Below are 18986 nucleotides of genomic sequence, written 5' to 3'. Positions count from 1 at the left end.
CACCGGAGAACTGTTCCGGGAGAACCTAAGAAAATGTATATATTTTTCTATAATTCCAGCGATTTGGGTTCATAGCTCCCTCAAGCTATGGCCATTCCGGCACCGGTTCCGGACGGATGGATATTTGACGACATTTTGAAAACCAAGATGGCGGCTTCCGGTTAACACAAAACAGTGAAAACCACCATCAATATGGGTGTTATTTGAAAGAGGATGGCCGGAAATTGATAATTGACGCCATTTTGAAAACCAAGATGGCGATTTCCGGTTACCACAAAACAGTGAAAAGTATCCTCAATATGGGTGTCATTCGAAAGGGAGTGGTCCATAGAAGACAGAAATTGATTTGAACGCCATTTTCAAAACCAAGATGGCAGCTTCCGGTTATCACAAAGCAATGCAAACCACCATCAATAATAGTGTCATTCTAATGCGCTGGTGGTCAGCAAAAGCCGGAAATTGGTTTTTTGACGCCAATTCGAAAACCAAAATGGCGGGTTCCTGTTCCAAAAAAAAAAACAGTGAAAACCGTCATCAATATGGGTGTCATTTGAAAGGGGATGGTCAGCAGGAGACGGAATTTGATGATTGACGCCATTTTGAAAACCAAGATGGCGGTTTGCGGTTTCCAAAAAACAGTGAAAACTACCATCAATATATCATTCGTAACCCAACTTTGTACCGGGAAACAAGTGCTTTTTGTTCTCTCCGGTGTGGTTTAGTTTTTTCGGTGGTACGAAGGTGCTTGCTGTGGCAGAGGCTGCAGTAAAGCATTACTAATAAACAGTCCCGCGAGTGATAATTGTTACCTGCGATATCAGTTAAAGTAGTGCAGTGAAGTGCGTTACTAAACATTTTTCTTGCCTGAAAGACGGCTTTGTTTAGACGAGCTATATCGGCTCTACTGTGTGAAGGTCACGCGGGTGACGGATAAAACAAACGAAGGATCAATTCACCTACCAGCTCGTCAGGAACCAACTGGTGAAGTGTTTCGTTTTTTACTTTTCTTATCGATTTTTTTCTTTTTATTGCTTTTGATTTTTTATTTTGATTTAAGTTAAACAGTGCGGTCGAGCGTGTTGCTCCCGCAACAAAATGGAACAAACAGAAGGATCACCCTCCGAAGAGGAATATTATGAAGAAGAAGAACGTATATCTGATACTGAGACAGATAATGTTATGGTCGATCCACTTCCCCCACTTTCCCCCAATGTCTCACAGCCCCCCCGAGTCAAGGTTTACCAGGATGGATCCGCTGGTCCTTGGGTGGTAGACTTTCGGCCCAAAAATAAACCGTTAAACAGCATAACTGTTGCACGGGAGCTGACAAAACGTTACTCGGCCGTAACCGAGATTAAAAAGGTTCAGTCAGATAAACTGCGCGTAGTCGTTACTGACTTGAAACAGGCCAATGATATCGTTAGCAATAGCCTCTTTACGCTGGAGTATCGCGTCTACATCCCTTCTCGTGATGTGGAGATCGACGGTGTGGTAAGTGATGCGGGTCTAACTGTCGATGATCTGATGAATGATGGGGCTGGCCGCTTTAAGGACCCTAACCTTCAATCAGTTAAGATTTTGGAGTGCAAGCAATTGCACTCAAAGTCCATCGAAGATGGTAATTACTATCCATCAGACTCGTTTCGCGTAACCTTCGCCGGATCTGCACTTCCGAGCTACGTTGAAGTGGGAGGAGCTCGTCTACCTGTACGCCTGTTTGTACCGCGGGTCATGAATTGTTCCAATTGCAAGCAGCTAGGTCACACGGCCACCTACTGTAGCAACAAGCAACGGTGCGGTAAATGTGGGGAACGCCATGCGGATGATACTTGCAGTAGCCCCGCTGAGAAGTGTGTTTACTGTGGGGAGAATCCGCATGCACTTTTGACATGCCCAACGTACAAACTTCGCGCGGATAAACTGAAGCGATCCGCCAAAGATCGCTTCAGACGCTCTTACGCAGAAATGCTTAAAAGAGCTGTTCCACTTATCTCCGAAAACCCATTCGCTCTCTTGCCAACTGACGATAACGCCTCTAACGACCCTTGCGAGGGGCATTCTTTGGCTCCGCTTGGAAACTCTAGGAAAAGACCTAATCAAAACTCACCTGAACTTCCTCGTAAGGGTCCTAGGTTGTCCCAAACAAGGGTACAAAATAAAAAATAATTCATCAACTGGAAGTGCTGGTACAAATCCGAAGATAATACCTCCTGGTTTTGGGAAATTGAGATACAACCAGGAGTTCCCAGCACTCCCCGGGGCACCAAAAATCCCAAGTGCTCCAATTTTACAGTCAGAAACTCAACCTAAAACGGGATTCCTTAAATTTTCTGACATTGTGGACTGGATATTCACAGCTTTCAACATTACCGATCCTATGAAAAGCTTGCTGGTTGCTATTCTACCAACAGTAAGAACATTTTTAAAACAGTTGACTGAACAATGGCCCCTCCTTACAGCGATCGTATCCTTCGATGGCTAACTTATTAGACGGAATCAGGGATCTGATCACTGTTTTACAGTGGAACTGCAGAAGTATTATCCCCAAAATTGATTCATTAAAACACTTGCTAAATTACAATCATTGTGATGCATTTTCCCTATGTGAAACATGGCTAACTTCTAATATAAACCTCAACTTCCACAATTTTAACATTATCCGCTTGGATCGAGAAGACTCATATGGGGGGGTACTTTTAGGGATCAAAAAGTGCTACTCCTTCAATCGAATCAACCTCCCTTCGACGCCAGGCATTGAAGTTGTCGCTTGTCAAACAACAATCAAAGGCAAAGATCTTTGCATTGCTTCTATTTACATTCCTCCTAGGGCCATGATGGGATATCGAAGATTCTCCAACGTGATTGAACACCTTCCCTCGCCCCGCCTGCTTCTTGGAGACTTTAACTCTCACGGTACGGGGTGGGGCTGTCTATACGACGATAATCGATCTTCGACAATTCAAGACCTTTGTGACAACTTCAATATGACAATTCTGAACACAGGGGAAATGACACGAATTCCTAGACCACCTGCGCAAGCAAGTGCACTGGACATATCTTTATGCTCGACATCACTACGGTTAGATTGCAAGTGGAAGGTAATATCTGATCCCCACGGTAGTGACCACTTACCAATTGTAATTGCAATCACCACTGGTTCAAGACCATCGACACCAATCAATGTTCCCTATGACCTCACACGAAACATTGATTGGAAGAGCTACGCTGCTGAGATATCCAAAACTATCGATTCAACACAGATACTTCCCCCGGAGGAAGAATATAAGTTTTTGTCCAACTCGATTCTCGATAGCGCGATTCAAACTCAGACGAAACGAGTACCCGACGTGAACACCCAAAAACGTTCTCCCAACCCGTGGTGGGACAAAGAGTGCTCAGACGTGTACGCGGAGAAAGCTGCCGCGTATAAAACCTTCCGGAACGACGGTTTAGTTGCTAGTTATCGAGTATACGCGATATTAGAAAAGCGAATGAAAAATTTAATGAAAGCTAAGAAACGCAGTTACTGGCGCCGGTTTGTCGACGGGTTAACAAGAGAAACATCGATGAGCACTCTTTGGGGCACGGCCCGACGTATGCGAAACCGAAACAGTACTAACGAGAGCGTGGAATATTCAAACCGTTGGATATTCGATTTCGCCAAGAAGGTTTGTCCGGATTCCGCCCCGGCACAGAAAATCTACCGCGCCGCGTCGCCTTACAATACCGCGAACGAAACACCGTTTACGATGGTGGAGTTCTCACTTGCTCTCTTATCATGTAACAATAAAGCCCCGGAGCCAGATAGAATTAAATTCAACTTATTGAAGAATCTGCCAGACTCTGCCAAAAGACGCTTGTTGAATTTATTTAATAGGTTTCTAGAGGGTAACATTGTCCCACATGACTGGAGACAGGTGAGGGTCATCGCCATCCAAAAACCAGGAAAACCAGCCTCCGACCACAATTCGTATCGTCCGATTGCAATGCTGTCCTGTATCCGGAAGTTGTTCGAGAAAATGATCCTGTTTCGGCTCGACAATTGGGTCGAAACAAATGGCTTACTGTCAGATACACAATTTGGCTTCCGCAAAGGCAAAGGGACGAACGATTGCCTTGCGTTGCTCTCAACAGAAATTCAAATGGCATATGCTAACAAAGAGCAGATGGCATCAGTATTCTTGGATATTAAGGGGGCTTTCGATTCAGTTTCGATCAACATTCTTTATGAGAAGTTGCACCAGCATGGTCTTTCGCCAATTTTCAATAACTTTTTGCTAAACCTGTTGTCTGAAAAACAAATGCATTTCTCGCATGGCGATTTATCGACATCACGATTTAGCTACATGGGCCTTCCCCAGGGCTCATGTCTAAGCCCTCTCCTCTACAATTTTTACGTGAATGACATTGACGAATGTCTTGTCAATTCCTGCACGCTAAGGCAGCTTGCAGATGACGGTGTGGTCTCTATTACAGGTCCTAAAGCCGTCGATTTGCAAGGACCACTGCAAGATACCTTGGACAATTTGTCTGCATGGGCTCTCCAACTGGGTATCGAGTTCTCCACGGAGAAAACTGAGCTAGTCGTATTTTCTAGAAAGCGTGAACCAGCGCAACTACAGCTTCAATTAATGGATCAAACTATTGCTCAGGCTTCAACATTCAAATATCTCGGGGTATGGTTCGACTCTAAAGGTACCTGGGGATGTCACATTAGGTATCTGAAACAGAAGTGCCAACAAAGGATCAACTTTTTCCGTACAATAACTGGAACATGGTGGGGTGCCCATCCAGGAGACCTAATCAGGTTGTACCAAACAACGATATTATCAGTGTTGGAGTACGGATGTTTCTGCTTTCGCTCCGCTGCGAACATACACTTCATCAAACTGGAGCGAATCCAGTATCGTTGCTTGCGTATTGCCTTGGGTTGCATGCACTCGACCCATACGATGAGTCTCGAAGTGCTGGCGGGCGTTCTTCCGCTGAAAAATCGATTCTGGGACCTCTCATATCGATTGCTCATTCGATGCGATATTCTGAACCCATTGGTTACTGCAAATTGCGAAAGGCTTGTCGAGCTTAATTCTCAGACCCGATTCATGTCCTTGTACTTCGATTACATGGCACAGAACATCAATTCATCTACATATAACGTCAACCGTGCTCATCTCTTAAATACTTCTGATCCAACTGTATTTTTCGATACATCCATGAAGGAAGAGATTTATGGAATTCCGGATCATATTCGCCCACAGGTGGTCCCAAATATTTTCTATAACAAATACCATCAAGTCGACTGCGCCAAAATGTTCTACACTGACGGATCAATTCTCGACGGGTCCACAGGCTTCGGTATCTTCAACGAAAATCTTGCTGCCTCATTCAAACTCAATGATCCTGCTTCAATTTACGTCGCAGAATTAGCTGCCATTCAGTATACTCTCGGGATCATTGACACCCTGCCCTCAGACCATTACTTCATCGTTTCGGATAGTCTCAGCTCCATTGAGGCCATCCGTGCGGCGAAGCCTGGAAAGCACTCACCGTATTTCCTGGGGAAAATACGGGAATATCTGAGTGCTTTATCTGAAAAATCTTACCAGATTACCTTGGTTTGGGTCCTGTCACATTGTTCTATTGCGGGCAATGAGAAGGCGGACTCTTTAGCCAAGGTGGGCGCATTAGAAGGCGACACTTACGAAAGACCAATTTGCTTCAACGAATTTTTCAGTATCTCTCGTCAGAGGACGCTCGATAGTTGGCAAACCTCATGGAGCAATGGGCATCTGGGACGGTGGCTACATTCCATTATCCCGAAGGTATCAACGAATGCTTGGTTTAAGGGGTTGGATGTGAACCGGGACTTTATTCGTACGATGTCAAGGATCATGTCCAACCATTACTCGTTTGACGCGCATCTCCGTCGTATAGGGCTTGCTGAAAATAATCATTGTGTTTGTGAGAACGGCTATCACGACATCGAGCATGTTGTTTGGCTGTGCGCAGAGTACTGTGTTGCCAGGTCCCAACTAATAGATTCCCTTCGGGCCCGAGGTAGATCACCCTGTGTGCCAGTCCGGGACGTCCTGGCAAGCCGTGACCACCCCTATATTTTTCTTATCTATATCTTTTTGAAAACCATTGATGTCCAAGTTTAATACATTTTACCCTCTCTCATTCACAGTAGAATCTCACCAACCTATCCCTGTATCTACAATATGGCATTGCTTCACGAGTCTTCGGTGCACACTCTTCTTGATAACCGTCTATCCAGAACATCATGACATACCGCACATGCAGATGATATAGAGTGCCAATAATTATCCGAAATATCGACCCTCCCCTCGCCCCTGCGATTACAGGCTGGAAACTACAACACTACAACAAAGTGTGCATATCCGCCACAATGATCAATCAGCAAACGACGATGTCAATTACACAATATGTATCCCACTTCCTACCTTTTTCCTTTACTTACATAAGAGGGGAGCAAGCCGCCCCTAAATACGGTTTTCCCTTCCCCCACTAACATGTGACATGTAATATAAAAAAAAATGAATTATCGGCCTCGTTAAGCTACAGCATTTGGGCCTAAATAAACGTATTTTAAGATACCATCAATATAGGTGTCATTTGAAAGAGATTGGCGAGAAGAAGTCCGAAATTGATTATTTATGCAGTTTTGAAAACCAAGTTTGCGGATTCCTGTTACTGCAAAACAGCGAAAACTATCATAAATATGGGTATCATGAAAGGGGTAGTCATAAAGTTATTTTTGACGCCATTTTCGAAAACCAATATGGTGGCCTATAATGATGGTAGGTTACTACAAAACAGTGAAAATCATACTGAGTATGGGTGTCATTGGAAAGGGAGTAATCAGTAGATGTCGTGGTGGTGGTGGTACTACGACCTTTGTAACAGGAACACTGTACATAGCACTGAGCAATATTTATACGACAAGCATGACGTGTTCAAGCATTACTCTCTGACCGTACTCAGCATGCTACTGTATGAAGGGCCAAAAAGGAATTGCGTGGTCGGAAAGTGACTTCGCTCACACATGCAAGCCATTGTCATACAAAGTAGCCTCAATAGGTGAAAGAATCTGGCTACTCCACTTTTCCTATCCAAATCGTTTCAATCAGATGGCTTGATGGTCCCTCCCAATTCCCATGTATTCTATGTATGGGTCATTCCACGCGCAGTGATCAAGGCACGTGTAATCACCTTTACGGATTTGAACCAAATTTGGAGGAATTGTTCATCTAGGACCAATATATAAAAACCCAAATTTTTGTGTCAATTGAATCAACCATGGGAGCAGACCACCCCCCCCCCCCCCCCCCCCCGTTTTGACAAATTGTCAAAACCCTTGATTTCCTTTTGAACATATCTCCGGTTCTATTTACTCTAGAACAAAACCGTAAGATGGGTTTTGAAGAAAATTGTTCAAGGAGTTTAGAAAAAATATTAGTTTTTGGTGGCAGTGCTGCCAACTATCCGATTTTTTCAGCAAAATAGCAAATCAGCGATATTTTGAAGCAAAAAAAAACGCTATTTCGCAAGCGCACAACAATAAAAAACCAACTTGAAAATTCTGAGTTCTCACATAATTTATCGTGAAGTAGACGAGAAATGATGAAAAACTACGTTTTTGGTTTCCTTTTAGCAGATCAGGGTCAATTTTTATGACCGTTTGAAGATTATCTCAATTTTGGCCAATAAAAATGGATTTTTATATGAGAAAATGCGAGTTCTTCCCTTCAAAACAGTGGATGCGCTCAAATTATATTGAGATTATAAGTGTTTTTTTATGCAAAAATATCTGAGGAATACGATGGCATTAGAATTTTCAAAATTAAAATATATAATATGAGAGAAAAATAACTTTTAATATTTAAGTGAAAAGATCGCATAGTTGGCATCACTGCTGCGAAAAGTTAATATTTTTTCTAGACTCCTTGAACAATTTTCTTCAAAAAACATTTTTCGGATGGATTCTATAGTAAATAGAACCGTAGATATAATCAAAAGAAAATCAAGGTTTTCGGCAATTTGTCAAAACGGGGGGTGCTCCCATAACCTGAGGGGTGGTTCAATTGACATAAAAATTTGGGTTTTTATATATTGGCCCTAGATGAACAATTACTCCAAATTTAGTTCAAATCCGTGAAGGTCGAATTTGCATCTTTTTTATAACTTCGCGCGAAATGACTTATATGTATGATGATAGATAAAATTACATAAAATGTATTGTTATGTGTATAATAAACAAAACATTTAGTGGACATAATTAATATATGTCCTGAAAATAGAGCAATAACAAGAACAATGAAGAAATAATTAATATATTGCTCATGCTGCTCGTTACTAATATAATCAAAATATCATGCAGTGTTGATATCAATCAATGAAAAGTGTCAGGTATAACGATGAACATAATGGAAAAAAATGAAATCAATATTATGAACAAATTGAAAATTATTATTATAATAATAGCATAGAATAGCATAATGCTACGATTGCACAAATCGTAGGTGGCTGTACAATGTTCTGCTAATATTTAACAAGATATTCACTATACCACGTCGCAAGAAAAAAAAACATTTGGGATTAACGCGTGTACACTAGACTGCACAGAAAAATAATAATTTTTTGAAAACTCAATCGGCCCACCCCTGAGTCAATTCCTAGTTCCACCAGGAGTACTTGCTCCAAATTTGAAGTAAATCGGGCAAGTCTAGCTACCGGACCAACGTGTCTGAAGTTTGTATGGGATTTTTCGACAATTTATATGGAGAAAACTGACTAGCATCGCACTGTAAGTGAAAATAAAAAAAAACATAATTTGATTATCTACAACTTTGTCGAAGACTTCTAGTCAATCCGGCTTTGTGAAAAGAAGTTATTAAACTTTTAGCGAAGTGATGTCTGAGTCAGTTTTGCATGGGGCCTAGCAGTGCATGGTAGTGTATCAGTATTAGGTACTAACAAACTAAATATTTTTGTGAAATAATGGTTGGATTTAGCTGAATAGTATGTTCGGAAGAATTGCAGTGCATAGTACGAGTTATGTTTTGGTTAGAAAAATTTAGTTCCACCTGTGTCCGCATAGATGGTGCCAACACTAACTTTTCAACGGAGCGAGATAGAATATTGAGATGTTTGGAAGAATTACTGCGAAATTCCTGTTCTACAACTTTGTAGAAGACACCCACATACCTGCACGTATACCACACTATGAAGCCGACACCGACACCAACCACGAAGGCGTGAATCAACCAATACATCTCCAATGCAACGCACGATCACGACCCGCAGTATTGAACGAGTAAAAATACACATGTCCAAATCGAAAATTATTATTATAATAATATTGCTGTTACTTTTAAATTGCGATTGACAGCCCATAGGAACATGGGCTAGAATGAACTAATCTTGTTGAGATCTGCGTTCAATATGTTGACAACAATATGATTTAATTCGGTTATTCTCGCATCGTAATGACTACGGAACGGGAGCAAGTTTTAAAAGTTTCGCTGAATCATAACTATATTGAAAATCAGTCTAAATCTGCACCTTTTGAGTCACGAAGAAACTTAGTTGTCTGTCACAACAGCACATATTTATTGTTGGTGTGAAATAGTTGTTGAAATAAAAATTGCTACATGGGTGACCGTTCATTTCTAAATAAAACCAATACCGATGATGATTTTGACTATCTTGTGGTACCGCCATCTTGCTTTCCAAAATCAATCAATATCCGTAACTGCCGACCATCCACTCGCAAATGACTTCCATATTGATGATAGTCTTCACTGTTTTGTGGAAACCGGAAGCCGCCATCTTGGTTTTCAAAATTGCGTCAATCATCAATTTCCATCTTTTACTGATTACCCCATTTCAAATGCCACCCATACTGACAATGGTTTTCATTGTTTCCTTGGAACAGGAAGCCACCATCTTGGTTTTCAAAATGGCGTAAACAACCAATTTTCGACCACGCGCTTTACAATGACACCATTATTGACGGTGTTTTTCACTGCTTTGTGGTAACCAGAAGCCGCTATCTGCTTTGAAAATGGCGAAAAAATCAATTTCTGTCTTCTATTGACCCCCCTTTCGAATGACACACATATTCACAATACTTTTGAATGTTTTGTGGTAACCGGAAACCGCCATCTTGGTTTTTGAAAATGTCGTCAATTATAAATTTCGGATTTTTGCTGACCATCTTTCAAATAACACCCATATTGATGGTGGTTTTCACTGTTTTGTGGTAACCGGAAGTCGCCATCTTGGTTTTCAAAATGGCGTAAAATGTCCATCCGTCCGGAACTGTTGCCGGAATGGCCATAGCTTGAGGGAGTTGTAGAACCGTATGATTGGAAGAACTTCGCATTTCGTTTAAAGCTACTTGGTACATAGAAACTGGACTAAGTTCCAGATCTTTTAAAGCCAGTTCCATCCAATTCGGTCAAAAAATGACGAAATGAGAGCAAAATTTAAACAAAATTTTCAGAAAAATGTTAACATGGTACTGTAAAGGTTAACGATGGCAATCTCTTTGCTTTAAATACATTTTAAAATTTTTAAGACTAGGGAATTACAGTTTGGATATGATTGTTTTTAATATAAAAACTAAGAGAGACAATGTTACAATTAATATAAAACTAAGAATATGGTTCGGTATACAAGAGGGAATATTTTAATTTAATTAGGAGTAAGTGACCATTACGGTTATTATAAGTAACTATTTTAACAGTAAAGATTTTTGAATAGAGCAATTAAACTAGGGAGACAAATTCAAAACTGCTTTTATCAGGGATATTATAAATATGTCTGGGAAAAAACATTGACAACTGGGCTTATTTTTTATTTAATAGTAGCAGCAATTGTATCAGGGTCAGGAGAAAGAGGACGGCAACGATGACAGGGAGAAGAAGACTTTTGGTTTTGTGACAGTCGGAAGATCGGCGACATCTATTACAGTTTTGGACGTAATAAACAAGCAGGCACAAATCCCCGACTATGTCCGGGGAACGTGCCATTTGAGCCAATATATTCTGATTCCTGATTCTGATTCCTGGGGGTCAAATTAGTCTCTCACTTCTAATTCAGTTGACGTTGACACTGTTGTGAGGATGAAGATGGCTCGTAGTAACTCTCTAATGAGGATCAAGGGACGGCAATTCAGGGCATCTGAAAACGAGAAATATAAATAGGGGAGCTAAATTTATATGTTTATTGTTGAAAAAAAGGTTGATGCGAGGCATATAATTGGCGTCACCATACTCAGTACATGACCGGACAATGTGCTCGATGTAGTAGTAACCCTCGCCATAAGCACACAAACTACTCTCCACAAGCCCAAAACGCCGCACATGCGCATCTAGCGTATAGAGGTTGGATATGAACTCAGACATCAATTTGGATGGCTGTCCTTCAATGTTAGCTTCTTTCTCCTAACAGCCTAGATGAACCGTGTGGTGTCGGTAGTGGTTGTTTCAACCGGCTAAGAATTACACTACGGACTACCTGTTCCGGTGGTAAAAAACCCAACCAAACAAGGAACCCCAATTCCATAGTAGCATGCGACCCGTACTTACTGTACCTTACTGTTCAGGCTAGAGCCTTGTTGTCTCTTGCTGTATGCAGAAGACGTCTCCACTCCACTCGGTCCATCGCTGCTTGTCGCCAGCCTCGCAGTCTTCGAAGGGTCCGCAGGTCGTCCTCTATCTAGTCGATCCACCGTGCTCGCTGTGCGCCCCGTCTTCTTGTTCCTGTAGGGTCTCCCTCAAGAACCATCTTCACCGGGTCGTCACCCTCAAGAACCATCTTCACCACCGGTCTAATCAGCATCTTGTAGATAATCAACTTCATGCGGCGGCGAATTTTGTTCGACCGTCTCTGAATTTCGCTGCTGGCATCATTGTCGACGGTTACCAGTGAGGCCAAATACACGAATTCGTCAACCATCTCGATTTCGTCACTGTCAATCCCAACTTGGGTTGGAAGGTTCACATTGTCGTATCTAGAACCTCTTTCTCTGATGTATTTTGTCTTCGAAACGTCGATGGCAAATTCGATCCTGCTGGCTTCAGCCTTCAGTCTGATGTACGTTTCCGACATCGCCTCAAAGTTCCGTGCCATTATGTCAATGTCGTCGGCGAAGCCAAGAAGCTGGACGGACTTTCTGAAGATTGTGCCACTCGTGTCCATCCCCGCTCTCGTTATTACACCTTCTAACGCAACGTTGAACAGCAGTCACGATAGACCATAACCTTGCCGTAACCCTATTCCAGATTCAAAGGGACTCGAGAGTGTCCCTTTTTTTTTACAATGGAGAAGACCTTTACGTCCTAGCCCAGTACACGTGCTATTGGTAGGGTCCAATCTACCACACGGGGTGCACTGGGGGCGTGTCGGGCTCGAATGGTGACCAGCCATTAATACCGACTAAACTCCATTGGGCTCCGCCATCATTCCTCCCAGGAACTACCTCTCGGTATTACTTCTGGGGGGATGGCTGTACTAAATGTACTCATTCACTCTCACTCACGCGTTCATACATCCTGTATGAGGCTTACTTGGGTGCTCTCTCAATCGCACTTTGATTCACTCTCAAACACTCCCACATGAGGCTGACTTTTGTGCTCACCTTTTACGTTCCATGCGAGGCTGACTTGTGTGCTCACCTTACTCATTCCTTGCTAGGCTTACTTTTGTGCTCGCCCCACCCATACCATGTGAGACTGACTTGGATGCTCACCCTTTCACTCCTCTGCCACGCCATGAGGCATCGATAGCTTAGTTCCAACATACTACGCTACGACCCTCCCGTCTTGGCATGGGGCAGTCCACTTATACGCCTATACACTCACTCTTCTGTCTTGCTTCGGGGTGGCTGGGTTTACCCCTTACGCGGTTGCCAGTCGCTGCGCCAAACCTGCCTCAGCATGGGCAGACCATTCACTCACTTTGTTTGCGCTCGGCCTTTTTCGCTCCAACTAACCAATCACTAGTTAGTCGTGCCCGTCGTCTGTTGCTCGGTTCGCCAGATTACCTGTAGCCTACTGGCAATCTGGATGGTAGCAGCCGAGACTGCGTTCCACTTCTCCACCGATTGACACATCCGCTGAATAAGGGTATCCGGGGTTGTGTCCCAGCCACAGACGTCAAGCATTGCTCTTCTTTCGACGTCGAACCGATGACATACGAACAGTATGTGTTTGGCAGTTTCGTCTACACCTGGGCAGTCCGGGCAGACTGGGACCTCCGCGTGCCCGAACCTGTGGAGGTACTGTCGGAAACAGCCATGGCCTGACAGGAATTGTGTCAGGTGGAAGTGAACTTCCCCATTGGGTTTTCCCACCCGGCTCGATATGCTAGGTATCAGCCGGTGGGTCCACCTACCTTTCGAGGAGTTGTCCCACTCACGCTGCCATCTGGCGACCGAGATCACCCTGGTGCGCTCGCGGGCTCCCCTATTTCCACGTAGCTCAAAGCACTCCTCATCTTCCCGAATGACCAGCCCGACTGGCATCATGCTCGCTATCACGCAGGATGCATCGTGTGATACCGTGCGGTAGGCAGATATCACTCTGAGGCACATCACGCGGTAGGTGCTCTCCAGTTTCTGTAGGTAACTGGTTACCCTCAGTGCTCTTGACCATGACGGGCCGCCGTACCTGAGGATAGATACGGCAACGCCTGCCAGTAACCTACGTCTACTGGCGCACACCTTTGAGCTGTTGGACATCATTCTCGATAGAGCCGCAACAGCAGTCGACGCTCTCTTGCATGTATAGTCGACATGGCTGCCGAAGGTCAGCTTGTCGTCTATAATGACTCCGAGAGACTTCAGACTTCGCTGTGAAGTGATCGCGACTTCTCCCACATGGATAACTGCATGTTGTGCCGACTTGCGGTTGTTGACGATAACTACCTCCGTCTTATCATGAGCGAGCTCCAGGCCTCTCGCGCTCATCCATTCCTCCACCGTGCTGATCGCGTGTTCTGCGGTTAGTTCTACCTCAGGAATTGACTCCCCGTAGACCTCCAAGGTTACGTCGTCAGCAAAGCCGACGATCTTGACCCCAGGAGGGAACTTCAGTCTCAGAACCCCGTCATACATGAGGTTCCATAGCACCGGGCCAAGGATCGAGCCCTGCGGGACTCCGGCGGTAATCGGAACCCTTTTCTGACCGGCATCGGTCTCGTATAGCAGTACGCGGTTCTGGAAGTAACTTTTCAGGATCCGGTACAGACCCGCCGGTAGGCTAAGCCGGTGTAACGAGAGCGCGATGGCATCCCAGCTTGCGCTGTTGAATGCGTTCTTCACGTCAAGTGTCACTAACGCACAGTATCGAATACCTCGCCTTTTCCGTTGGATCGCTATCTCGGCAGTATTTATCACTGAGTTGAGAGCGTCCACTGTGGACTTACCCTTCCGAAAGCCACACTGGTTGCTTGACAGACCGTCCGTACCTTCCGCGTACGGGGTTAGCCTGTTGACGATGATCCTCTCAAGTAGTTTGCCAGTCGTTTCGATCAGACAGATTGGTCTGTACGCCATTGGGTCGCCTGGCGGCTTCCCGGGCTTCGGCAACAGCACCAATTTCTGCCTTTTCCATCTATCGGGGAAACGGCACTCGTCAAGGCATCTCTGCATAGCTAGCCTGAACATGTTCGGGTTCGCTATGATCGCTGCCTTGAGAGCGTTGTTTGGAACTCCATCCGGCCCTGGAGCTTTGTTCATTGCTAGGGATTTAGCCACTGCGAGTAGTTCTTCATTCGTCACTGGAGCCACCATTTCAACCGTGCCCGCACTGTCTCGTAGTGCAGGTGGCCAGGGGCTTGTAGCTCGAGACGGGAAGAGTACTTCGATAATCGTTGCCAACCGGTCCGGAGACCGTTCTGGTCCCTTTGGTCTTGGCCATCACAATCCGGTAGGCGTCACCCCACGGATTCGCGTTGGCACTCTCACACAGGTTGTCGAAACACGCTCTCTTGCTGCTCTTAATAGCCTTGTTAAGGGCCAATTTCGCAGCTCGAAACACTTCACGGCGGTTCTCTCTTGCATCCTCGGTGCGAGCTCTTTGCATCCTACGTCTAGCTCTGAGACAGGCTGACCGTAGAGCTGCAATCTCGGCACTCCACCAGTATACCGGGCATCTGCCGTTTCTTGGCAGTGTTTTTCTCGGCATAGTGGCGTCGCACGCGCGTGATAGAATAGCTACCAGCGCATCCCCGCTTAGACTGTCGGTGTTGGCCTCCAGTCCCAGGGCCGCGGTGAAAACTTCGCTGTCGAAGTGATTGGACTTCCACCCGCGTACCTGACAGGGATCTCCCGCCCTCGGATGCTGCACACCATAGTTGATCGTAAAGCGGATTGGTAAATGATCGCTATGGGTGTAACTACCCTGGTCTACTCTCCATTCCATGCCTGGAGCCAGACTCGGGCTGGCAAATGTTACGTCAATACACGCCTCCACCCCGTTTCTACGGAATGTACTAGCGGAGCCATTATTTGCTAACACAGTATCGAGTTTCGCAAGCGCCTCCATTAGCGCTTGACCCCTGCTATTTGTACGCCGGCTGCCCCACTCCACTGCCCAAGCGTTAAAGTCTCCCGCTATGACTACCGGTTTCCGGCCCACTAGGTCCGACGAGAGCCTGTCGATCATCTGGTTGAACTATTCTATTGGCCACCTTGGTGGAGCGTAGCAGCTGCAATAGAACACACCATTGATCTTGGCAATCGCCACACCCTCGGCGGAGGAGTGTATTACCTCTTGAACCGGAAACCGGGTTGTACAGATTGCCACCTTTCCAGACCCGTCCGACACCCAATTGCCGTTGCCGGCAGGGATGCTGTACGGGTCTGATAAGAGGGCGACTCGACTCCAAGACCGACTACCACAGCAGCTGTTGGGCTGCTGCGCAATGGTTAAGATTTAGCTGTGTGACGTTCACGGCTTCTTCTTATTTACCCCACCGAAGGGACACGAAGGTCCGCCCATAGCATGATTACGGGCTTGCTTCTTAGCGGTGCAGATAAGGCACTTGTGCGCCTTAGTGCAACCCCGCTCCTTATGCCCCTCCTCGCCGCAGCGACGACATAGTTTGCTCCTGTCTATGCCCTTTCACTCGTAGGATTTGTGGCCGGACTCAAGGCACCGATAGCACCTATCCACTGAAGGCGGCTGGGGTATGCTAATTGGGCATACCGACCAGCCGATCTTCAGCTTACCTTTCTCGGTTACCTTTTTGGCATCCGCCTTCAGTAGCCTGAGGTAGGCTACTTGGGTGCCAGAGGGTCCATCTCTAAATCGCACAGAGGCCCGCTCGATTGTGACGTCGCATTGTTCCTTAACGGCTGCGATGACATCTTCTGCGGTCGTGAGCTCGTCCAGATGCTTGCACTGGACAGTCATTTCCGCCCCTAGCGACCTACACCGCACTAGATTGTGCGCCTCGCTTCAGCACCAGAAGCATTTCTCCCGTGTTGGTGCGTCTCACGCTACGCACATCTTGCCCAAGGGCCGAAAGGCTTTCGCCTCGCCTCTGTCCTTGGCCTTCTTCGCGGGTCGCGGTACCTCCGGTGTCGGTGGCGGCTTCTTCTTGGTGACCAGCGTCCAGGGGTTTGGGCCCCCCTGCCCCGGTCGCGCCGGGTAGCTGTTACCATCGTTCTGCCCAGCGAGGTCACTCTCGCCCTCGCTTACCTCGGCCAAACGGCGTTTGGCCTTAACGGTTGCACGCCGTGTGGTGTAGGTTTTTGCACCCTCGCCTGGCGACTTCCTAGGGCGCTTCGCATTCGACGCCGTCTTACGATTGCCCTTGCCCTTGCCTTTTCCCTTCGAGGGGAACTCGGCCGCCGCTTCGAGCGACATGGCTGCTCCATAGAAGGTGAAGGCCACTGTCTGAGTTCCTGTATCGACCTTCTCTCTTCCCTCCCTCTTGAAGGCCACTGTCTGGGTTTCTCTGTCGGACGTCTCCCGACATTCCACCCTCTTGGCATAAGCCTGCTGTTTCTGTCTTGCGACACGAACAGTTTTCCGGAGCTCCAGGAGACTCTGCTTTAACTCCTTGCTTATGTTTTGCTTTGCGCTAGTGAACTCGATTATTGAATCCAGCTGCTCCACCACTTTGCGCATCGCGGATAGTGGCCCGCCCAGTGCGTTGGTAGGGCTATTTCCTACCACTACAGGGGGGTCACTGGTGCTATCAGATGCAGCACTCGTCGCTCCACTACTCTCCCCACGAGGGGAAGACCTCGCCAAACCACCTCTAGCAAAGGGGTTTGGCACCTCCGTTTGTTTATTATATTTTTTTGTTTTTGTTCTCCATTTCAGTACCCACGAGTAGCGCGAGAATAAATGTCCGCCACGCCAGCGCTCCGCATTAACGTGGTAAGGGACGCTTACTGTGGGGGCTGCCCAGGTACCCCACAGGCTCCGTTAACGATCGAGCATCTTTTTCACCCCCTCCATCACTCATCCCTCGGCACGGGTCGCTTCACGCCTTGGAATTGGGGTTATAACCTTCCTTGCTTTACGTGGTGACCGCGGCCCAGATCATCACAACCATCCTCCTTTACCAGGGCTTTGGACCTGTAGCTCTGGTTCTCAATAGTTCCATGTACGTATATTATTACAGACATGCTACTATTGAGATCCGTCATTCGCTAGCGGAGTTGAGTTGTTTGTGTGTGTCTGTGTGTGTATGTATGTATGTGTGTGTGTCAAACAATCTCACCGATTTTTCTCAGAGATTGCTGAAATGATTTGCACAAACTTAGTCTCAAATGAAAGGTACAACCTTCCCATCGGTCGGTATTGAATTTTTTATTGATCCGAATATTCCGGTTCCGGAGTTACGAGTTGAAGAGTACGATCACACAGCAAATTCCCATATAAACTGGTACCGCCATGATGTTCAAATGATGCAATACATATTAAAATGTGTGCAACATTACTTGGATGTGCGTGGACGAAGATCAAGCGTTTGTATGTTAACGTGTTTGTGGCGTCTGCTAGCGTGTATGTAACTTGGCGTGTAAAAATTCGATTTTACAACCGTGTGGACGGTCGCACAGTTGCGTGTGTTCTTGAATGATCGCACGGACCGTGAGTCTGATGCTTAATTATCAGTGTACGGTGCAGATACTGGAAGAGAGTTCCCTCATATCATTAGAGCTTCCGGTCATGCCACCATCGAATGTGTTGTCTAGTGAATATGAGCGTATTTTTTATTGATCAAGCTGAAGGCATGAGTCTAAACTGCGATTTCCGGACATGATCGATTAATGATCGCGCGAGCGGTGTTTAATGTTTGAGATCGCGTTTGAAAATTTATGAGTACTGAAACGTTCACTTAATTACCAGGGTGTTTAAAGGTATGTAGCCATAAGTATGTGTAAACGCATGTTCGCGTTAGTTACCAGGTTTGCTTTATCGCGAAGGTCACAAGCGTTGGTGCGTTTGGAATGAAAGAGATTGTAGGCGTACATAAGAGAATATGCGATTGATTGTGTTAGTTAGTGTTAGCTTGGATCTAATTTAAGATATAGTGAAAGAGGAAAAATACCGGCTAAAGATAAAAAAGATGCAAAGAGATTAAGTGCAAGCGTATAAATTGATCGATATTATTTTTGGCAGTTCAATTAGTAGTGTAATGCTCGAAATATGCTTGATGATGTTTGCAATACCGTCAAACTCATCAACCTAGGGGAGGATTTGGTAAAGATAGAAAAGTTAGCACTTTATTTGATAAAATTAGGAATCCTTTACGGGATCGCAGTCCATTTTATTAAACTATATACAATTTAAGAATTATTATATGCCATACATATGTTCAATTAGTTCCAATATACTCTCTTCTAGGAGACTTCTAGGATGTCCTATATTTGAAAGCGTTTGACGAGAGAAAATGGCAAAAACGCGGCTTGAAAATAACTTGAAAAATACTATTTGATA

This window comes from Topomyia yanbarensis, chromosome 2 (assembly GCF_030247195.1).
Source record: "Topomyia yanbarensis strain Yona2022 chromosome 2, ASM3024719v1, whole genome shotgun sequence".
NCBI lineage: Eukaryota > Metazoa > Arthropoda > Insecta > Diptera > Culicidae > Topomyia > Topomyia yanbarensis.
The sequence above is the reverse complement of the archived record's forward strand: the minus strand, read 5'-3'. Positions refer to the sequence as shown.